Genomic DNA, 6,528 nt, shown 5'->3' with positions numbered 1-6,528 from the left:
ATCATTATCTCCAAAATATGATATATATTTTCTGTATTATATTTAAGTGAACTTTATAATTTTTATAGAAAAACTTATACCATTTGACAAAAAAGCATCGTAAAAAAAAGTATAAAAATTATATAATTAGATTCGTGTTATTAATAGATAGTATTGTAATACCCCATAATTTCGTAAGCGTTTACAAGAATGATTTATGTAATTTGGATAATTAATTAAAAGGTTAAAAGCTTAATATTTAATAATTGTGAATAAGACAGAATGATATAATAAAGTAATAAATAATAGAATTTCGAGTCGGGATGGCAATTGGGTAATAATAATATACGATAATTCATATAATGGTAATAAACGATAATTATGTTATAATAATAATAATAATAATAATAATAATAATAATAATAGTCATTCTAATAATAATAATATTAATAATAATAATATTAATAAGTTAATTACATAGTTTCCTAATTGTTCTCTTATAGATCTAAACCTACCCTTGAAATAGAGATAAATACCTTGCATTAGTTTATGATATGCAAACTGAAAATTTGAGAGAAGAGGAGGTGGCGTGGAAGGAATTAAGACGGAATTTATATCGTAAATTAACTCGAGGTAAGCCGTCTCATGTATATACTTTGCTTTGCTATAACTTGTAAACTAGACCATCATAGATCAGGCCGTAAGTACCGTTGTGACCGTGGATGACCAAGGATTACCGTTGACCTTATTTGACCACCGTTGACCGATGGGAAGGGGGTGGTTTACTGGTGTTTTCGAGGGTGGTTGAAGAGGGTATGCGGTTGTATGGTTATACGGATTTGAACCCTTTTCCTGACTGGTTTGGACCTGGACCTGGTTTGGGACGACTTAAGGTGGTTAGTCGACCACCATGGGTGGTCATGGGTGGTTATAGGTGGTTGCTTGTGCGGTGGTTGACGGCTTTCGCGAAAACAGGGGATGTTTTGGTGGTAGTTGTTGTTGATGATGTCGTGAGTTGCTGGCAGTAGGGTGGTGGTGATTTCTGGTGGTTGGGCCATACCTAGGTTGCTTCTAGGGTATGTCGTGGTGGCCGGTGATGGAGTTTTATGGCAGTGGTGGTCGAACAAAACGGTAAAATAGGGAAGTGTGTTGTCGGGGTGGTTGTTGTGGTTAGTTGTTATTGTTGAGTCAAGTACCGGTGTTGTGGGCCGTGAGGGAGGTTTCATGGATGGTTATTGGGTATGGTGGGTACGATGGTGGCCACGGGTGGTCATGGTGGCGGTAGGGTGGCGAATGGGTTGAGTGAGTTAATTTCGTGTCGGGTTTTCGGGAGCTGGTTAGGGCGTGTGCGTGGGTTTGCAGGGAGAGCTCTAGCCGGTGTTAGGTGGTTGAAGGGGTTGTCCATGGTGCAGGCAAGGGTTTGGTTGCATTGGGTGGTACCGACGGTGGCTGGGGGTGTCGTGGCAAGCGGCTTAAGGTGTGGTGTTGGACACGAGTTTTGCCTTGTACAATGGGTGTATGGGGGTTCGTTTTCACGTGTTTTGATCATAGGTGGTTTGTATTTCTATCACATGTTCCTTGTGGTTGGGTTGAGGTTGACTTATTTATTTTAAGACGGGTTTTACTTGAATGACTCGGGATTGAATTTGAATCGGGTTTTAATACCGTAGACCTTTAATAATAATAATTAATTAATTTGAATAATGAATATAATTTATAATTAAATAAAAATAATGGAAGGTAATAATTAATACTTGGAAATTATAATATTTTGTATAGGTGACGGAATTGGTTGAACAGATTTATTGAAGAATAATAATTCCAATTGATTGCTTTTATTGGATTGCTGATCAGATAGGATAACTACTCAACTTGTCTTGCTAATTATTTGATAAGGGGAATTGTGAAACTGTGTGGATAATTGCCATTGGATGAATTGTCGGATGTGAATTATATGTCATGGAATTATATTTTGGTTATTGGTTTATTCATATTGTTTATTAGATACCTCAGATTCGATCTGAGACGAGTTATGGTTATTGTTAGTATTACATATCTTTGAGTGGATACCTCAGCCTCGTGTTGAGATGGGTTATTGTTATTGTATTGTTATTACTATATATCGTAATTGTTGGATACCTCAGTTTTATACTGGGATGGTGGATACCTCAACTTCGGTTGGGATGATGGATACTTCAACTTCGGTTGGAATGATGGATACCCCGGGCCAGGGATTGGCGGGATGAATGGGTGTTTCGGGTGATGAGCTCAGTTGTATTGGCATTATATATCGTATCATTTCACTTTGACTTGTTGTTGGTTATTCCTACTCAACCTCGTGGTTGACAGTGTATTCGTGAACACCTGCGGTGAACCGTTTTATGGGGAGCAGATTTGACAGGTACTAAAGATTAGCTGACTTTGGAGCATTGGATGAGAGCTTGACTTGGACCATATTTTAAGTCTAGATCACATAGAATAATTATAGTATCACTTTATTTATTTCCGATGCGAATTGTAAATGTTTTTATATTAAGTTTTAGTGGGTTAAGTTGTAATAAACATGTAATCATTAAGTTTTTAATATAAGGTACTTTGGTGAGTTGGACTTTGTTATTCACTACCTCGGGAAACCGAGATGGTAACAGTCCTATTTATTTAGGAATGTCTAGCTAAAGGCTCCTGAATAAATGGGGGTGTTACAAAGTGGTATCAGAGCAAAACGATCCTCAGGCCTAACCAATGAACCTAATAATGAATATAGGATGTGTCCAATAAAATGAACCCGGGTAGAAACTGTTAGGTGCCCCTTTAGGCTTAGGGTGAGAAGGTACCCTCACTCCGAACCCCGACCCTTCCAGTTTTGAACCGGTGACCTCGAGAGATAATTAAGAGTGGGGTAAATTTAAAATGAATGTTATTTATTTTCTTAGGAGTCATTGTTGCCCTGGATGTATATTGTTTTCGTTGATGACCGAGGTTACATGACGTAACCTTGATTTTAAGGAGAGTGGGATGGATAAAATAAGGATTTGATGTTGAATTGTTTTGATCATGAGCATGAAAGTAATTGTCGAATTTGTATTGATTATTTGATTGGATGATTATAGTAGTATCATGTCTAGCGATATGCGGTTATGTGAAGTCCGAAACCATGCTATTTACAATATTATTGAATGATTTAATTTGTGATATGAATTCTTTAGAATAGATAATAGTTGTGTATGAAAGTTTATTGACCAAGTTGTGTTGATATAGGAGTAGGAGGGTGTTAATGAGGATTTGTGACCTAGTAAAAAGAACCTAGGGCTGAACTTTATTCCGTCGGATTTTATCCATATTTGACTTAGTTGCCATTTGACCTCCGTTTATCATACAAGGTTGAAATTTTTATTAGTGATAACCCAGTGAGTTAGCTTACCAATTCCGTTGGTATCATGGTTAAAAGTTATATGGTTTGGGAGAAATAAATAATTTAGTGGACAGTGATCAGAATGTTCCTGTACAGTTATGTTTTCGACAAACAATTTTGTAAAATTTCTCATTTAATACGCACTTAATATTTTTGCTTAATTTCAACTCCACTGTTTTAAAAACTGAAATATGTTTCCAAATTGACGAGGCACGTTACAAGGTAAATTTTTGACAATTAATGGTGATTTTTACAAGTTGACCCAAGTTTTGTACAAATTGCTGATCAGTTTTTGTTTCGACCCACTGAATTGTAAAAATCTTTATAAATTAATTATTCGTAATTAGAACTTAATTATTTTTCTTATGCCTTAAAAACTCTTTATATTCTCTGAAAAATATAAAAACTCAACGTGGAATGTAATGGTTAATTAATGGTGAATTTTGAAAGTTACAGCTTGACTTTGATTCCCGAAAACGCGAGTCTTTCCAAAAGATTAATATAAATGTCTTATAAGTCCTTAACCTGTGATAGTTGAGGGGTAGGAGTGATCATAGGAGGACCTAATAAAGGGTTATAAAAGGATAGAATTGACCACACCTTATCTTTGTAAGTATAGAATATTTAAAAATGTTAAGCCATCTTTTCTCGGGTAGAAAATTATGTTGTTTCGTTTTACTTTTATAGAACCATGCCTCTAAAGAGATCTACACCTACACCCTCTACCATGTCCCAAGAGGAGATTGACCGTTTGATATCTATGAATAAGGCTTTGACTGCGGCTCTGAAGGCTAAAGGATCAGTTCAGGATCCAGCAAAGATGAGTGCTAATATTGCAAGACATAACTCGGCGAAGTACAATGAATTAGGTGAACCATCCTTACTAGGAGATTGGCATAGGGAGTTTGATAACTTTTTTGAGTTGTTAGGATGTCCTGCGGAGCTGCAAGTACACCAAGCTGCTTATTATTTGAGGGGAAAAGCGGGTTTGTGGTGGAATCGTAGTAAGGAGGTCTTAAGGGAAGCTTGGAGGGAGAGTGATGAACCTTTTATCACTTGGAAGGGTTTTAAGGAGACTATGAGAGCTGTATTTATGCCAAAACATATTAGGAGTAAGATGAGAGCTGAATTTGATTCTTTTAGAATGACTGATGAGATGACAATAGAGACTTATTATAACAGGTTTATGGAATTGTCAGAATATGTAGCTGATTTGAATTTTAGTGATGAGATGTTGGCACTTAGATTTGAAAAGGGATTAACAACCACTATTAAGAAGAGGCTTGCAGCTAGTCAGCCAAGTACCATGGATGATGTTAATCAGCGAGCTGGGCATGCGGAGTGGATTGCCGATATGTTACAGGATGAGAAGAAGGAGAAGAAATAGAAGGGCGAGAAAAGAAAGACAGAGACTACAGGTGGGAGTGTAGGAGAAAGTAAGAAGCATAATATAAACCAGTTTCAGTCCTATGCCTCAGAAGGAGTATCGTTAGGGGGGAATTACAGAGGTGGGGGAGGCCAATCCAATATTAGTACGCCAAGTTTAAGTAGATATTTCAGGTGTGGAAAAATGGGTCATGAGGCCGTGTCTTGCAGGGTATTTAGGGGTAATCAAAGTAACAGTTATGGAAACGGAAATAGCGATTATGGAGTGGGAAACCAAAGGCTTTATCAAACCCCAATGCCAAGTATTGGAAGTAATAGGAATTCGGGACAGCGGAGTAACCAGAGAAGTTTTAACAATAGGCAAGGCAATGGAGGTGATCAGAGTAATGGTGGAAAGACATTTGGAACAGCTAGCACCGTACAAGGGATTGGGGAGAAGAGTAACTAGTGTTTATTATAAGGAGTAGAGTCTTATCCTTTATATAAGTATTAAGTTGTTAGTAGTTTTAATAAAGTAATAGTAGTCCCGAAACTTCGGGACAAAATTTATTTTTAGGGAGGTAGAATGTGACAACTCATGTTTTAAGTTTATTTTATGGTACATTTTCATGTTTTGAGTTAATTTAGTAATACATTTTGATAAAAAGGATATGGTTTGATAATGATTAAGAAAGTTAATTGTGTTGCTACGATAGTGAATTGAAATAGCATTCAGATGTGTTGATGGTATCACGAGGCTTTTGTAGCATTTTGGGTGAACTTCGGGACGAAGTTCATTTTAAGGGGGAAGACTGTAATACCCCATAATTTCGTAAGCGTTTACAAGAATGATTTATGTAATTTGGATAATTAATTAAAAGGTTAGTATTTAATAATTGTGAATAAGACAGAATGATATAATAAAGTAATAAATAATAGAATTTCGAGTCGGGATGGCAATTGGGTAATAATAATATACGATAATTCATATAATGGTAATAAACGATAATTATGTTATAATAATAATAATAATAGTAATTCTAATAATAATAATATTCATAATAATAATATTAATAAGTTAATTACATAGTTTCCTAATTGTTCTCTTATAGATCTAAACCTACCCTATAAATAGAGATAAATACCTTGCCCTAGTTTATGATATGCAAACTGAAAATTTGAGAGAAGAGGAGGTGGCGTGGAAGGAATTAAGACGGAATTTATATCGCTAATTAACTCGAGGTAAGTCGTCTCATGTATATACTTTGCTTTGCTATAACTTGTAAACTAGACCACCATAGATCAGGCCGTAAGTACCGTTGTGACCGTGGATGACCAAGGATTACCGTTGACCTTATTTGACCACCGTTTACCGACGGGAAGGGGGTGGTTTGCTAGTGTTTTCGAGGGTGGTTGAAGAGGGTATGCGGTTGTATGGTTATACGGATTTGAACCCTTTTCCTGACTGGTTTGGACCTGGACCTGGTTTGGGACGACTTAAGGTGGTTAGTCGACCACCATGGGTGGTCATGGGTGGTTATAGGTGGTTGCTTGTGCGGTGGTTGACGGCTTTCGCGAAAACAGGGGATGTTTTGGTGGTAGTTGTTGTTGATGATGTCGTGAGTTGCTGGCAGTAAGGTGGTGGTGATTTCTGGTGGTTGGGCCATACCTAGGTGTAGATACCTCATTTTCGTACCTCCCGCCAACCACCCAGTGATGATTGGGCCGCATGTTTAGCATATGTCGTGATTTTATGACGTTTCATAAATCGG

This window comes from Silene latifolia, chromosome 9 (assembly GCF_048544455.1).
Source record: "Silene latifolia isolate original U9 population chromosome 9, ASM4854445v1, whole genome shotgun sequence".
In the NCBI taxonomy this organism is placed as follows: domain Eukaryota; kingdom Viridiplantae; phylum Streptophyta; class Magnoliopsida; order Caryophyllales; family Caryophyllaceae; genus Silene; species Silene latifolia.
Note: the sequence above shows the minus strand (reverse complement) of the source record.